Genomic DNA, 18,095 nt, shown 5'->3' with positions numbered 1-18,095 from the left:
AACGTTTGCCAAGTACCTTTTAGAATCACAATCACACAAAAGAAGGTGAACCTCAATGGTTTTTGGCTCATGTAGACAAGTGTCTTCAGTAGCAGCTCATGGCTTTGATTTGTCCCAATGGAATGCTGTTTCCAGAAAGAGGGTGCATGAATCACTTTTATGGGATAAGCACCTTTCTCTGCACATCACCTGGCATTCTTAATGGCTGATTGAGTCAGGTGGCTAGAATTAGAGTTCTTTCTAGGGTAAGGTAAAATTTAAGTAGCTCTCTTATGATTTCCTCTATGGCCAATCATTAGTATAATTTAGACACAGGGCATTTCATTTCTCGTTTTTATAAATTTGAATATATTCTTAATTTCAAGGCAAACTTCTGGAACACACTTTTTCTGCTTGTGATGCAGTACTTTAAGACATGGGCTTTGGAGTCAGACACACCTGGATTTGATTCCTGGATCTATCATTTAAGCTTTATAACCTTGAACATGGTAATATCTCTATAACATTACTTCCTTGTTTCAAAAGTAAGTAATGAAATGACCGATCATAATGGAATTAGTGTAAGGATGAAAAAGATAGTAAAAGCTCCCAGTAGGTTTCTTGGCAATGTAGGAAGCCTTTAAAAAATGATAAGTGAAATAGTTTGTCAGATACTGTTACAATAAGTAATCAACAATAAACAGGGTAATAATTCAAGTTCAGGAATACAATCACAGGTCTAAACTGACATTGAACAAAATTTTGTTTCTATTTTCTTCCTCTTTTAAGTTTAGAGTTCTATTTTATTTTCATACACAGTGAACAGTTACTAATTGAACAGCTGTTATATGTGTGGCAATATCACCAATATTTGGGGGCTTTATGATCCAAAACACTAAGGGGTTTAAAACTATCTGGAAAGGAAAGATCGGGACATATTGAAGCTGTGAATAATGCAAAAGATACATACACACATGCTGCATTGTATAATAGGGTAAATGAATATAGGATAACAAAGAAGAAAATGAATAAAGATGAAAATTTAATATAGTCAGAAAAGACTTGATAAAGGTCTTAGGGGCCTGAGGATGATCTTGAAAGGAAGTTATAATCTCTATAACAGCAGTGAAATGGTTATTTGGTACAGTTTATGTAGGAATGAATATGTTTATGCCTCATTCACAGAAACTTGGACTTAAACACACACACATATGTATATGTACACACACACACACACGCGCGCGCGCACACACACATACTTACCCATACACACATACAATCTCTCTCTTTTTCCCTCTCTCTCTCTCTCTCTCATTCTAATATGGAAGCCATGGAGACCAGAAAATTCAGGTTGCTTGCTCAGGTTGTTAACTACTAGCCAGTCGTAAAGCTTAAACTCATGTCTAGGCCTTCTGCTCTGGTTCCAGTACTTTTTTTACTGCAATATCTTGAGTGAGCAAGCCTTCAAAACCTTCTTGAATTATTCATATAAATATGGGCAATTCTATCTTATTGCATAAGGCCATTTTAATTTATAGATATTAAGACTATAAGACATTTCTTATATTCAGCCATCTCAATGACTAATTTCTGCACCATCAGTTTTATTAGTATGCTAGAGCTGGATTCTATAGCTTCCTGAAATTCTCAAATCTGTGTTGTGATGTCACATTGGTAGCCTGAAAAAACCATAGTATGAGTATTCACACCATGGAAACAAACAAATGTTACAAATTATGGCTTCTTTTTATTGTTGTTGTTCTGAAGAGTCAACAGATAAATATTTTCTAGCACACCACTCTTCATAATAGTGAATTTTATACAATTCCGTTATTAAAATGGCTAAAAGTATAAAATTATGTTTTTAATGCCGCATAAGTGGACTTCAGAATAAGATATGGATAGGTCAAAGAAATAACAATCCTTGAAAGAAAGTGATGAAAAGGGAATAATTATTATTTTCAACCAGAGGATTCTCTCATAAGTAAAGGAACAATTTTGATATATAAGGCATATGGAATGAACTGTTGTAGTAAATTTTGTATTGTATGTATGTAAATTTACACAAAATATTTGGAAGTAACATACCAAAAATAGAAAAATTCCATCCCAAGAACACAAGGACATTCCTGCTCCAAAAATATATATAAATCTACTCTTATCCATCAATTGGTGAAATATGAAAATAACAAAATAGGGCGCCTGGGTGGCTCAGTGGGTTAAGCCGCTGCCTTCGGCTCGGGTCATGATCTCCGGGTCCTGGGATCGAGTCCCGCATCGGGTTCTACGCTCAGCGGAGATCCTGCTTCCCTCTCTCTCTCTCTGCCTGCCTCTCCATCTACTTGTGATCTCTCTCTGTCAAATAAATAAAATAAAATCTTTAAAAAAAAAGAAAATAACAAAATACTTCAACAGATGAAGATAAAGCATTTGATTAAAAGCATTAGGAATTAGATACAATTTATAATGGCATATGCAAGCTACATATAGAAATTCAATAATTACCTTTACATAAGTAAGCGATCGTTATCAAATGTAATCATTATATATGCCCAACAAAAATGCTTGATTTTTAAATATAAACATAAACCTGAAATATGCTGCAAGTATTAACCAGATAACATACTGTGGGCGATTTTTATTTACTCCTTAAAATTTTCTCTATGTTTAAAATTTCTCTACAGTGAAATATTAAGACTATGTACATTATGAAAACAATGAAATGGAAATATAGAGACCAGACCTCATTGACAACAGCAACAAAAACTTACAATATCCAAGAGTAGTTTTATTTTTTTTTTAAGATTTGTTTATTTTAGAGAGAAAGAAAGTGTGTGTGTGTGTGAGAGAGAGAGAGAGAGAGAGAGAGAGAGAGTGGGGGGTTGGGCAGATGCAGAGAATCTTCGAGAAGACTCCCTGCTGAGCATAGAACCCAATTCTGGGCTGGATCCCAGGAATGAAAAGATCATGACCTGAGCTGAAACTCAAGAACTGAGCCACCCATATGTCCCTCCAAGATTAGCTTTAAATGAGAAGAAATAAAAATGAGATCAATCTTAAATATGTAAGAATCGAAAGGAAAAGTAGGGGAAGGAAGAAAAAGAAGAAAGACAAGAGCAGAGGAAGAGTAGTCAAGGAGTAATATGAATTTTACTAAAGCTGGCATGGGACAAAACTAGAAAGAAAAATTCTTATTAGTAGTATCTTCATGGTGTGACCAAATGTGATTTGTTTTTATTCTATATGCTTGAAAAAATATCTTCCTATTTTTATTTCATTTTTAACTTTAGTATTTAATATTCAAAGAACTATTTTGGGATTTCAGGCATGAATTCTCCTCAACCACTCTGCACCCCCAAATTTTTGCTATATGGTTAATCCCCCACCATATCTTACATCTTGGAGATGATCATAGTTTTCTCTAACATGAACCAATAATAATAGACATTCCTGCATCATGTTTGTTTTTTTATTGTCCTCACCACAGTGATAAGTCCTTATTAACTTAGTTATGTACATGTTAAATGTCTCTTGCTCTCTCACTTATCATTAACTCCCAAAGGGCAGTCAGCTTTTCTGCTTACTTCACCAACATAAAATCAATTGCCTAACACATGACACATTAGGTAGGAACTCAATAAACACGTTTAAGTGAATACATAATGTAAATGAGGAAAGTGAAATTGTAACAGATTTAGAAGTTAACTGAGATCTCTAAGTACAAAATAAAAATTGATTTGCTGGACAAATGGTTGCAAATTTGCCATTAGTGTCCAGATTTTTTTTCCTTTTTAATACTCTTTCATTACTATTTTTCACTGAGATTTGCTCTTCTCCAAACTGAAATATAGCCATATCATCTGAGAAAAGAATAAATAATTGTTTTTGATGTAGTGTAAGCACTGGAACCAGCACAACCAGTTGATGCCTCCAGGGCACATGATGTCAGGAGACGCTCATGCCTAGCTTTGTGCAAGCCTCAACCATGAACCCCCACGACTCTGCAAGTGAGTGACTTCTTAAATTTTGCACCCTAAGGGCCTAAGTGTGTCTCATTCTGGTATTTCTGTTAATTTATCTACTATTTATTATTTCCATAACTTATCATTGAAAGATAAAAGAGGGCATTTCCAGGCTATTTCAGCTTCCCAACCACAGGTTCCTGAATGCCCTTCCTTTCATACAACGAGTATTATCTGTGTTTGGACTTTGTTCTTCTCCTTTAAAATGATGTTGACTATTTTTGATCTTCAGCCCTCTCAAGTACATTTAGAATCAGTTTGCTGATATCCATAAATTAACTTCATGAGAGTTTGACTGGGATTGTCTTGAATCTACAGACAAATTTGTGAAGAACCGCATCTTGACTATATTGAATTTTTTTATGCATGAATAAGGAGTCTCTCCAATTCTCTTGTCCATCGATACTTTCCATCAGCGATTTGAGTTGTTCGTATATAGATAAAAGAGTATTCTTAAAGTGGTTATGTTTCCCTTTCTCTTGCTAGTGGCATGAGGAAATTTTTCTTCACGATTAACTATGAGGACCTGGTAGAGCCCCTGGAGGTAAAACTCACAAATGTAGAGAGGCTCCCTGTGGCTTGGTCCACTTGGAGCTTGTTTTTGTTTTGCAGGGCTTTTCCCCCATCAGAGTTCTTATCAGAGTCATATCCACACTAAACCGTCAAACAATTCACAAATTACAGCTCGGATTTCCCAAACCCAAGACTGGTTTCTGTGGAAGTTTCTCCTCTGGAAAGTTGCAATTCTCTGTATCTGCCTGCCTATAAGGAGGAAAACACCTGCATCCTTTCCAGAAATACAACATTACCTTGTTTTACTTACTTTCCAAGTTAAACACATCCCATAATTCTTTAGGAATATTGTAAATATGTTCTAACAAAAGCCTAGGTAGTAAAAATATTCATCACTTGCATTTAAATAAATATTGCTCTTCGTCTATGTAACAGATTGTCCCCAAGTTTGGGGTTTTCCCCTGCATGAATGTTTAATTCCATATATTTCCATCATCTTATATCAAGGCTTCACCACTTTTGTGTCCATTGAGAGTTCAAGTAAAACATTTTAATATCGGTTATAATAAAATTAACAATTAATTGTTATATTTAATGGAAATCAATAAGACAACACTGCTTATAGTGTTGAGAACACATTGGTAGATCAAATTAACAAACAGTATATTATGGAAATGCAAAGTATAACAAAACTCAAGGAAGCACATGATTCATCTGTGACTTCCAGCCTCCTCAAATGTGTACATGGCCCTCTGCAAATAACAAAACTCTCCCTTATTTATTCTTTTCTTTTTTTATAATTTTATTTATTATTATTTTTTTAAGATTTCATCTCTTTGTTTGACAGACAGAGATCACAAGCAGGCAGAGCAGCAGGCAGAGAAGGGGGGGGAAGCAGGCTCTCTGCTGAGCAGAGAGCCCAACATGGGGCTAGATCCCAGGACCCTGAGACCATGACCTGAGCCAAAGACAGAGGCTTTAACCCACTGAGCCACCCAGGTGCCCCATTCTTTTCAAATGTAAAAAAATGTATAATCATTTATTAACTTCACACTTAACATGTACTCCATATTTTCAGGTCCTGGGGTTTCAACAGCAAGTTAACAAATCAGATCCCAGCTCTTTCTCTTTTGAGGCTTTGAAATTGTAATTCCCACCTAAGAGGAGGGCAGTTCCTCTGGTTATCATTCATCTGCCTCCTCCTCATTCAGTTCTTAGTAAAATATATCTCTTTAGGCCCTCTGTGATCATCCTGCTGAATGGTCTACTATGCTTTCTCCACCATTTTCTATCACAAAAGGGGCTGGTTTGATTAATTAGTTTTTGAAATTAATATATTCACATTTTGTTTATTTTTTCATGCTTTTCTACCAGAGTATAGTGAAAATCCCATACAGTAGACTTTTGCAGCACCTCCAGCAAAATGACCAATAAGTTCTATATAGATTTGTCAATAACTGTTACTTGAGTTAATTATCTAATTCATCAGTAAGAAGAAATCAGAGAGGGAGACAAACCATGAGAGACCCTGGAGTCCAGAAAACAAACCGTGGATTACAGAAGGGAATGGCATGGAAAGATGGGGTAATCGGGTAATGGGCACTTGTTGTGGTGAGCACTGGGCATTATACGAAACTAATGAGTTGGTGAACCCTACATCAAAAACTAATGATGTGTTCTATGGACAACCCACTAGTCTCCTCCAACTCTTATTCTTCTGAGGTTCTTTCTGCTCTCCCATAGACTCTTTATTCATTTTCTTAATGAATGTGATTACTTTTTTGTGTGGGTCAGAGATTGTCTAGCAGGAGGTAATTATGGGATTACTGAAAAGGTGAGGAGTAAGGTATGGACCTTTTTCACTCCATTGATATTTTGTACCATTTTCTTCTCCCACCCGTAGCATAGGGGATGGAATCAACTTTTCCCAAAGATCTTGCATATGTGGTAAAGTATTGCATACCAAATTTTAAAATGGGAAACCGTTGTTTAAAGTCCACTCACAATGTCTGGTATATCAGTAGAGTAATTCATGGTTTGTTTGTTTTTTTAAGATATTTATTTATTTATTTATTTATTTATTTATTTATTTATTTGACAGACAGAGATCACAAGTAGGCAGAGAGGCAAGCAGTGAGCGAGGAATGGAAGCAGGCTACCTGCTGAGCAGAGAGTCCGATGCGGGCCTCGTTCCCAGGACACTGGGACCATGACCTGAGCCGAATGCAGAGGCTTTAACCCACTGAGCCACCCAGGCGCCCGAGTAATTCATGGTTTAAAAACTAATTCAAACTACTACTACCATAATAAATTTATATTTTTTTAATAAAAATTCAGGAGACTCATTTTGCATTTATATTGTGTTATTTGCAAGTTTATGAACATTAGCAAAATGTCATCCAAAACAGCATAAAAATGGGTCAATTGCAACTTTACATTGCCATCTTCAGTCCTTGAATTTTTATACTTCCCCCAATGTCTTCTGTAGTTGTCTACTTTCTCCACGCTTCCATGGTCATGGCTAATGCATGTCACATAGCTGTTGGGAATGGAGAGTCCTGAAAACTGCCCATGTCATTGAATTAAGAGTATCTTTGCAAAGACATTTAAACGTCAGAGAATTTTTCACAGGCAGGGTAGGTTAAGATCTTCCACCGTTTTTTTGCAGATTTAACTGCTTGGCATTCCAATGTCACCTAACCTTTTTTTTTTTTTTTTTTTTTCACTTTTTTTCACTTTTTAAAAGGATTAAATTTCTTTTCAGTTTACCAGAATTCATTATTTATGTACCACACCCACTGGTCCAAGCAACAAGTGCCCTCCATAATACCCACCATCAGGTTCACCCAATCTCCCACCACCACCCCTTCAAAACCCTCAGATTGTTTTTCAGAGTCCATACTCTCTCATGGTTTGTCTTGCTCTCCAATGTCCCACAACTCCCTTCTCTCCATCTCCCCATGACTTCTGTGTTATTTCTTATGCTCTACAAATAAGTGAAACCATATGATAATTGACTCTCTCTGATTGACTTATTTCACTCAGCATAATCTCTTCCAGCCGGGTCCATGTTGATACAAAAGTTTGGTATTCTTCCTTTCTGATGGAGGTGTAATACTCCATAGTGTATATGGACCACATCTTCCTTATCCATTTGTCCGTTGAAGGGCATCTTGGTTCTTTCCACAGTTTGGTGACCATGGCCACTGCTGCTATGAGCATTGGGGTACAGATGGCACTTCATTTCACTACATCTGTATCTTTGCGGTAAATACCCGGTAGTGCAATTGCAGGGTCATATGGAAGTTCTATTTTTTAATTTCTTAGGGAATCTCCACACTGTCTTCCCAAATGGCTGCACCATCTTTCATTACCACCGACAGTGTAAGAGGGTTCCCCTTTCTTCACATCCTCTCAACACACGTTCTTTACTGTCTTGTTAATTTTGGCCATTCTAACTGGTGTAAGGTGGTATCTCAATGTGGTTTTGATTTGAATTTCCTTGCTGGCTAGTGATGATGAATATTTTTTCACGTGTCTGTTAGCCACATGTATCGCTTCATTGGAGAAGTGTCTGTTCATGTCTTCTGCCCATTTTTTGACATGATTATCTGATTTTTGTATGTTGACTTTGAGGAGTTATTTATAGATCCTGGATATCAGCCATTTGTCTGTACTGTCATTTGCGAATATCTTCTCACAGTCCGTGGGTGCCTCCTTGTTTTGTTGACTGTTTCCTTTGCTGTGCAGAAGCTTTTGATCTTGATGAAGTCCCAAAATTTCATTTTCACTTTTGTTCTCTTTGCCCTTGGAGACACATCTCGAAAGAAGTTTCTGTAGTCGATATCGAAAAGGTTACTGCCTATGTTCTCCTTTAGGATTCTGATGGATTCCTGACTCACGTTGAGGTCTTTTATCCATTTCGAGTTTATCTTTGTGTATGATGTAAGAGAATGGTTGAGTTTCATTCCTACACACATAGCAGTCCAATTTTCCCAGCACCATTTATTGAAGAGACTGACTTTTTCCCACTGAATATGTTTTCCTGCTTTGTCGAAGTTTATTTGGCCATAGATTTGAGGGTCCCTATCTGGGTTCTCTCCTCTGTTCCACTAGTCTATGTGTCTGTTGTGATGTTAGTACCATGCTGTCTTGGTGATTACAGCTTTGTACTAAATCTTGAAATTGGGCAACATAATGCCCCCAGTTTTGTTTTTCTTTTTCAACATTTCCTTAGCAACTCAGGGTCTTTCTGATTCTATATAATTTGAGGATTCTTTGCTCCAGCTCCTTGAAAAATGCCGTGGAATTTTGATCAGAATGACATTGGAAGTATAGATTGCTCTAGGCCGTATAGACATTTTATTTTATTTTTATTTATTTATTTGACAGACTGAGATCACAAGTAGGCAGAGAGGCATGCTGAGAGAGAGGGGGAAGCAGGCTCCCCACTGAGCAGAGAGCCCGATGCGGGGCTCGATCCCAGGACCCTGGAATCACGACCCAAGCCGAAGACAGAGGCTCAACCCACTGAGCCACCCAGGTGCCCCCAGTATAGACATTTTAACAATGTTTATTTTTCCAATCCATGAGCATGGAATGGTCTTCCATCTTTTTGTGTCTTCGTTGATGTCTTTCATGAGTGTTCTGTACTTCCTTGTGTAAAGATCCTTTACCACTTCGGTTAGGTTTATTTCCAGGTATCTTATGGTTCTTGGTGCTATGGTAAATGGAAACTATTCTCTAATTTCCCTTTCTGTATCTGTATTTTCATTGTTAGTGTGTAAGAAAGCAACTGATTTCTGTATATTGACTTTGTATCCTGCCACATTACTGAATTGCTGTATGAGTTTTAGTGGTTTGAGGGTGGAGGCTTTTGGGTTTTCCATATGAAGTATTATGTCATCTGTGAAGAGAGAGAGTTTGACTTCTTCATTGCTAATTTGGATACCTTTTATTTCTCTTTGTTGTCTGATTGCTGTTGCTAGGACATCTAATACTACGTTGAACGAATGTGTCACATTATTTATTTATTTATTATTTATTAAAGATTTTATTTATTTATTTGACATACAGATATCACAGGTAGGCAGAGAGGCAGGCAGAGAGAGAGGGGAAGCAGGCTCTCTGCTGAGCAGAGACCTGTTGTGGGGCTCGATCCCAACACCCTGAGATCATGACCTGGGCCGAAGGCAGAGGCTAACCCCCTTAGCCACCCAGTCGCCCCATGTCACCTAACTTTAAATATGGCAAGGCATACAAGTTATTCCCTGTGCATATTTTATTCAGTTCTTTGTTCAAAACCTTCTTTATAAATACGTTTATGTTTTGGGGTGATAGTTTTTGGGTGCTAGCTTTGGTTCTATTGGTGAATTATTTACATAATGGTTTTCTTATCCTTAAAATGAGTAGGTTGCACAAGATCAGTATGATGTTCCAACCTCCTGCAGAGCTCTGGCTGGTAAAACATGACTACCCTCATGCTTTTCCCTTGCTCAAGAAGCTTTGCTGGCTCCCAAGTACCTGCAGCTATGAAATCAGACTCCTCTGTTAATATTTCTAGGCTCTCCACCTTCTAAGGTTTCTCTCCCTCCTATTAACTCTTGCTTCCCTGATACACAAACACACTGCACCTCACAGAAGTTGTCTAGGATTTAAGCTCACCACCTCAGGAGCCATAAGTGCATGCATAGAAGTGATACTCACAATGCTACCAGTCCATGAACCATTTCTTGCAGGCTGCGACAATATTAATGCAGGAAAGAAAGTATTCAGAAGCTTTTATAGTGATTTGACATTGACATGACAACCAGGTTCATGATTAATGCACTTGTTTTGCAAAAGTTTTAGTGTTTCTGAACTGGCACAGTGAGTAATATAGAAGGATCTGTGTACTCAAAACACTCAGTAAGAACATATTATACTATAAACTTGCTTTGTTTGACAACTGTAAACCATATTTGTATGAACATGTGAGAATCATTAAAGAGTTTTATATTTGAAAGTTATTTGTAAGGTCACTTTAATTTTTAATAAAGATTTTCTTTATTTATTTGACAGAGAGAGATCACAAGTAGGCAGGGAGGGAGGCAGTGAGAGAGGAAAGGAAGCAGGCTCCATGCTGAGCAGAGAGGAAGATACAGGGCTCAATCCCAGGACCCTGGGATCATGACCTGAGCTCAAGGCAGAGGCTTTAATCCAGTGAGCCACCAAGGTGCCCCTGTCATTTTCATTTGTAATAAAGCCTTGTCTATAATTTACAGCTCAATGTTATTAGTTAATCCAGGAAATACAAATCTCTATTATTTATGTTTAACCCTAACTTAATTATGATGATTCAAGTAAGCTTCACTGGACATTTTTGTCAGAAAAAGATAAATCTTTAAAATAAAAGAAAGGGGAGGAGTCAAGATGGCGGAGAAGTAGCAGGCTGAGACTACTTCGGGTAGCGGGAGATCAGCTAAATAGCTTATCTAAAGATTGCAAACACCTACAAATCCAACGGGAGATTGAAGAGAAGAAGAACAGCAATTCCAGAAACAGAAAATCAACCACTTTCTGCAAGGTAGGACTGGCGGAGAAGTGAATCCGAAGCGACTGGAAGATAGACCGCGGGGGGAGGGCCCGGCTCCCGGGCGAGCGGCGGAGCAACGGAGCAAAATCAGGACTTTTAAAAGTCTGTTCCGCTGAGGGACATCGCTCCAGAGGCTTAACTGGAAGCCCAGGCGGGGTCAGCGCGGCCTCAGGTCCCGCAGGGTCGCAGAAGGATCGGGGATGTCTGAGTGTCGCAGAGCTTACCAGTATTAGAACGGGGAAGCCGGCTGCAGAGACAGAGCCAAGGAGTGACTCAGCTCGGGGTTGCCTTGAACCGGTCGCAGGCTCGGTCAGCTAGGAGCGCGGCCGGAGGCCAGGGTGGCGGGAGACATTGGGCGCTGTTCTCTGAGGGCGCACTGAGGAGTGGGGCCCCGGGCTCTCGGCTCCTCCGGGCCAGAGACCGGGAGGCCGCCATCTTCATTCCCGTCCTCCGGAACTCTACGGAAAGCGCTCAGGGAACAAAAGCTCCCGAAAGCGAACCCGAGCGGATGACTCAGCGCGGCCCCGGGTAATGGCGGTGCAACTCCGCCTGGGGCAAAGACGCTTGAGAATCACTACAACAGGCCCCTCCCCCAGAAGATCAACAGGAAACCCAGCCAGGACCAAGTTCACATACCAAGGAGAGTGGCCGAATTCCAGAGGAGAAGAAAGCAAAGCACGGAACTCATGGCTTTCTCCCCATGATTTTTTAGCCTTGCAGTTAATTTAATTTTTTTTCTTTTTCAATTTTTTTTTCTTTTTCTCTTCTTCTGCTGAACTTTTTTTTAACTTTTACCGTTTTCTTTTTTTAACGTTTTTTAAATAGTTTATCTAAGATATATATTTTTTTCCTCTTTTTATATTTTTTCTTTATCGGCTTTCTTTTTTTTTATAGTTTCTTTTTTTTTTTCTTTCTTTCTGAACTCCTTTTTATCCCCTTTCTCCCCCACTCACAATTCCGGATCTCTTCTGATTTGGCTAAAGCATATTTTCCTGGGGTTGTAGCCACCCTTTTAGTATTTTACTTGCTCCTTCATAAACTCTTATCTGGACAAAATGACAAGGCGGAAAAATTCACAACAAAAAAAAGAACAAGAGGCAGTACCAAAGGCTAGGGACCTAATAAATAGGGACATTGGTAATATGTCAGATATAGAGTTCAGAACGACGATCCTCAAGGTTCTAGCCGGGCTTGAAAAAGGCATGGAAGATATTAAAGCAACCCTCTCAGGAGATATAAAAGCCCTTTCTGGAGAAATAAAAGAACTAAAATCTAACCAAGTTGAAATAAAAAAAGCTATTAATGAGGTGCAATCGAAGGAGTCAAGATGGCGGAGAAGTAGCAGGCTGAGACTACTTCGGGTAGCGGGAGATCAGCTAAATAGCTTATCTAAAGATTGCAAACACCTACAAATCCAACGGGAGATTGAAGAGAAGAAGAACAGCAATTCCAGAAACAGAAAATCAACCACTTTCTGCAAGGTAGGACTGGCGGAGAAGTGAATCCAAAGCGACGGGAAGATAGACCGCGGGGGGAGGGGCCGGCTCCCGGCGAGCGGCGGAGCAACGGAGCAAAATCAGGACTTTTAAAAGTCTGTTCTGCTGAGGGACATAGCTCCAGAGGCTTAACTGGGGTGAAGCCCAGGCGGGGTAAGCGCGGCCTCAGGTCCCGCAGGATCGCAGAAGGATCGGGGGTGTCTCAGTGTCGCAGAGCTTACCGGTATTAGAACGGGGAAGCCGGCTGCAGAGACAGAGCCGAGGAGTGACTCTCAGCTCAGGGTTGCCTTGAACCGGTCGCAGGCTCGGTCAGATCGGAGCGCGGCCGGAGGCCAGGGTGACGAGAGTCATTTGGCGCTGTTCTCTGAGGGCGCACTGAGGAATGGGGCCCCGGGCTCTCGGCTCCTCCGGGCCGGAGACCGGGAGGCCGCCATCTTTATTCCCGCCCTCCGGACTCTACGGAAAGCGCTCAGGGAACAAAAGCTCCCGAAAGCGAACCCGAGCGGATGACTCGGCGCGGCCCAGGGTAAGGGCGGTGCAACTCCGCCTGGGGCAACGACGCTTGAGAATCACTACAACGGGCCCCTACCGAAGAAGATCTATGGGAAACCCAGCCAGGACCAAGTTCACCTACCAAGGAGAACGGCGGAATTCCAGAGGAGAAGAAAGCAAAGCACGGAACTCATGGCTTTCTCCCCATGATTTTTTAGCCTTGCAGTTAATTTAATTTTTTTTTTCTTTTTTCAATTTTTTTTTCTTTTTCTCTTCTTCTGTTAAATTTTTTTTAACTTTTACCATTTTCTTTTTTTTAACGTTTTTTAAATAGTTTATCTAATATATATATATTTTTTTTCCTCTTTTTATATTTATTTCTTTATCGGCTTTCTTTTTTTTAATAGTTTTTTTTTTCTTTCTTTCTGAGCCCATTTTTATCCCCTTTCTCCCTCCTCACAATTCAGGATCTCTTCTGATTTGGCTAAAGCATATTTTCCTGGGGTTGTTGCCACCCTTTTAGTATTTTACTTGCTCCTTCATAAACTCTTACCTGGACAAAATGACAAGGCGGAAAAATTCACAAAAAAAAAAAAGAACAAGAGGCAGTACCAAAGGCTAGGGACCTAATCAATACAGACATTGGTAATATGTCAGATATAGAGTTCAGAATGATGATTCTCAAGGTTCTAGCCGGGCTTGAAAAAGGCATGGAAGATATTAAAGCAACCCTCTCGGGAGATATAAAAGCCCTTTCTGGAGAAATAAAAGAACTAAAATCGAACCAAGTTGAAATCAAAAAAGCTATTAATGAGGTGCAATCAAGAATGGAGGCTCTCACTGCTAGGATAAATGAGGCAGAAGAAAGAATTAGCGATATAGAAGACCAAATGACAGAGAATAAAGAAGCTGAGCAAAAGAGGGACAAACAGCTACTGGACCACGAGGGGAGAATTCGAGAGATAAGTGACACCATAAGACGAAACAACATTAGAATAATTGGGATTCCAGAAGAAGAGGAAACAGAGAGGGGAGCAGAAGGTATACTGGAGAGAATTATTGGAGAGAATTTCCCCAATATGGCAAAGGGAACAAGCATCAAAATCCAGGAGGTTCAGAGAACCCCCCTCAAAATCAATAAGAATAGGTACACACCCCGTCATCTAATAGTAAAATTGACAAGTCTTAGTGACAAAGAAAAGATTCTGAAAGCAGCCCGGGAAAAGAAGTCTGTAACGTACAATGGTAAAAATATTAGATTGGCAGCAGACTTATCCACAGAGACCTGGCAGGCCAGAAAGAGCTGGCATGATATATTCAGAGTACTAAATGAGAAAAACATGCAGCCAAGAATACTATATCCAGCTAGGCTATCATTGAAAATAGAAGGAGAGATTAAAAGCTTCCAGGACAAACAAAAACTGAAAGAATTTGCAAACACCAAACCAGCTCTACAGGAAATATTGAAAGGGGTCCTCTAAGCAAAGAGAGACCCTCAAAGTAGTAGATCAGAAAGAAACAGAGACAATATACAATAACAGTCACCTTACAGGCAATACAATGGCACTAAATTCATATCTCTCAATACTTAACCTGAATGTTAATGGGCTAAATGCCCCAATCAAATGACACAGGGTATCAGAATGGATCAAAAAACAAAAACCATCTATATGTTGCCTACAAGAAACTCATCTTACACCCGAAGACACCTCCAGGTTTAAAGTGAGGGGGTGGAAAAGAATTTACCATGCTAATGGACATCAGAAGAAAGCAGGAGTGGCAATCCTTATATCAGATCAATTAGATTTTAAGCCAAAGATTATAATAAGAGATGAGGAAGGACACTATATCATACTCAAAGGAACTGTCCAACAAGAAGATCTAACAATTTTAAATATCTATGCCCCTAACGTGGGAGCAGCCAACTATATAAACCAATTAATAACAAAATCAAAGAAAAACATCGACAAGAATACAATAATAGTAGGGGATTTTAACACTCCCCTCACTGAAATGGACAGATCATCCAAGCAAAAGATCAACAAGGAAATCAAGGCCTTAAATGACACACTGGACCAGATGGACATCACAGATATATTCAGAACATTTCATCCCAAAGCAACAGAATACACATTCTTCTCTAGTGCACATGGAACGTTCTCCAGAATAGATCACATTCTTGGTCCTAAATCAAGTCTCAACCGGTATCAAAAGATTGGGATCATTCCCTGCATATTTTCAGACCACAATGCTCTAAAGCTAGAACTCAATAACAAGAGGAAATTTGGAAAGAACCCAAATACATGGAGACTAAACAGCATCCTTCTAAAGAATGAATGGGTCAACCAGGAAATCAAAGAAGAATTGAAAAAAATTATGGAAACAAATGATAATGAAAACACAACAGTTCAGAATCTGTGGGACACAACAAAGGCAGTCCTGCGAGGAAAATATATAGCGGTACAAGCATTTCTCAAGAAACAAGAAAGGTCTCAGGTACACAACCTAACCCTACACCTAAAGGAGCTGGAGAAAGAACAAGAAAGAAACCCTAAACCCAGCAGGAGAAGAGAAATCATAAAGATCAGAGCAGAAATCAATGAAATAGAAACCAAAAAAACAATAGAACAAATCAACGAAACTAGGAGCTGGTTCTTTGAAAGAATTAATAAGATTGATAAACCCCTGGCCAGACTTATCAAAAAGAAAAGAGAGAGGACCCAAATAAATAAAATCATGAATGAAAGTGGAGAGATCACAACGAACACCAAAGAAATACAGACAATTATAAGAACATACTATGAGCAACTCTACGCCAACAAATTTGACAATCTGGAAGAAATGGATGCATTCCTAGAGACATATAAACTACCACAACTGAACCAGGAAGAAATAGAAAGCCTGAACAGACCCATAACCAGTAAGGAGATTGAAACAGTCATCAAAAATCTCCAAACAAACAAAAGCCCAGGGCCAGACGGCTTCCCGGGGGAATTCTACCAAACATTTAAAGAAGAACTAATTTCTATTCTCCTGAAACTGTTCCAAAAAATAGCAATAGAAGGAAAACTTCCAAACTCATTTTATGAGGCCAGCATCACCTTGATCCCAAAACCAGACAAGGATCCCAACAAAAAAGAGAACTACAGACCAATATCCTTGATGAACACAGATGCAAAAATTCTCGCCAAAATACTAGCCAATAGGATTCAACAGTACATTAAAAGGATTATTCACCACGACCAAGTGGGATTTATTCCAGGGCTGCAAGGCTGGTTCAACATCCGCAAATCAATCAATGTGATACAACACATTAATAAAAGAAAGACCAAGAACCATATGATACTCTCCATAGATGCTGAAAAAGCATTTGACAAAGTACAGCATCCCTTCCTGATCAAAACTCTTCAAAGTGTAGGGATAGATGGCACATACCTCAATATTATCAAAGCCATCTATGAAAAACCCACCGCAAATATCATTCTCAATGGAGAAAAACTGAAAGCTTTTACGCTAAGGTCAGGAACACGGCAGGGATGTCCGTTATCACCACTGCTATTCAACATAGTACTAGAAGTCCTAGCCTCAGCAATCAGACAACAAAAGGAAATTAAAGGCATCCAAATCGGCAAAGAAGAAGTCAAACTATCACTCTTCGCAGATGATATGATACTCTATGTGGAAAACCCAAAAGACTCCACTCCAAAACTGCTAGAACTTGTACAGGAATTCAGTAAAGTGTCAGGATATAAAATCAATGCACAGAAATCAGTTGCATTTCTCTACACCAACAACAAGACCAAAGAAAGAGAAATTAAGGAGTCCATCCCATTTACAATTGCACCCAAAACTATAAGATACCTAGGAATAAACCTAACCAAAGAGACCAAGAATCTATACTCAGAAAACTATAAAGTACTCATGAAAGAAATTTGGAAGACACAAAGAAATGGAAAAATGTTCCATGCTCCTGGATTGGAAGAATAAATATTGTGAAAATGTCTATGCTACCTAAAGCAATCTACACTTTTAATGCAATTCCTATCAAAGTACCATCCATTTTTTTCAAAGAAATGGAACAAATAATCCTAAAATTTATATGGAACCTGAAAAGACCCCGAATAGCCAAAGGAATATTGAAAAAGAAAGCCAAAGTTGGTGGCATCACAATTCCGGTCTTCAAGCTCTATTACAAAGCTGTCATCATCAAGACAGCATGATACTGGCACAAAAACAGAAACATAGATCAATGGAACAGAATAGAGAGCCCAGAAATGGACCCTCAACTCTATGGTCAACTCATCTTCGACAAAGCAGGAAAGAATGTCCAATGGAACAAAGACAGCCTCTTCAATAAATGGTGTTGGGAAAATTGGACAGCCACATGCAGAAAAATGAAATTGGATCATTTCCTTACACAACACACGAAAATAGACTCAAAATGGATGAAGGATCTCAATGTGAGAAAGGAATCCATCAAAATCCTCGAGGAGAACACAGGCAGCAACCTCTTCGACGTCAGTCGCAGCAACATCTTCCTAGGAACATCACCAAAGGCAAGGGAAGCAGGGCAAAAATGAACTTTTGGGATTTTATCAAGATCAAAAGCTTTTGCACAGCAAAGGAAACAGTGAACAAAACCAAAAGACAACTGACAGAATGGGAGAAGATATTTGCAAAGGACATATCAGATAAAGGGCTAGTGTCCAAAATCTATAAAGAACTTAGCAAACTCAACACCCAAAGAACAAATAATCCAATCAAGAAATGGGCAGAGGACATGAACAGACATTTCTGCAAAGAAGACATCCAGGTGGCCAACAGACACATGAAAAAGTGCTCCATATCACTCGGCATCAGGGAAATACAAATCAAAACCACCATGAGATATCACCTCACACCAGTCAGAATGGCTAAAATTAACAAGTCAGGAAATGACAGATGCTGGCGAGGATGCGGAGAAAGGGGAACCCTCCTACACTGTTGGTGGGAATGCAAGCTGGTGCAACCACTCTGTAA

Source organism: Lutra lutra, unplaced genomic scaffold (assembly GCF_902655055.1).
Source record: "Lutra lutra unplaced genomic scaffold, mLutLut1.2, whole genome shotgun sequence".
Lineage (NCBI taxonomy): Eukaryota > Metazoa > Chordata > Mammalia > Carnivora > Mustelidae > Lutra > Lutra lutra.
Note: the sequence above shows the minus strand (reverse complement) of the source record.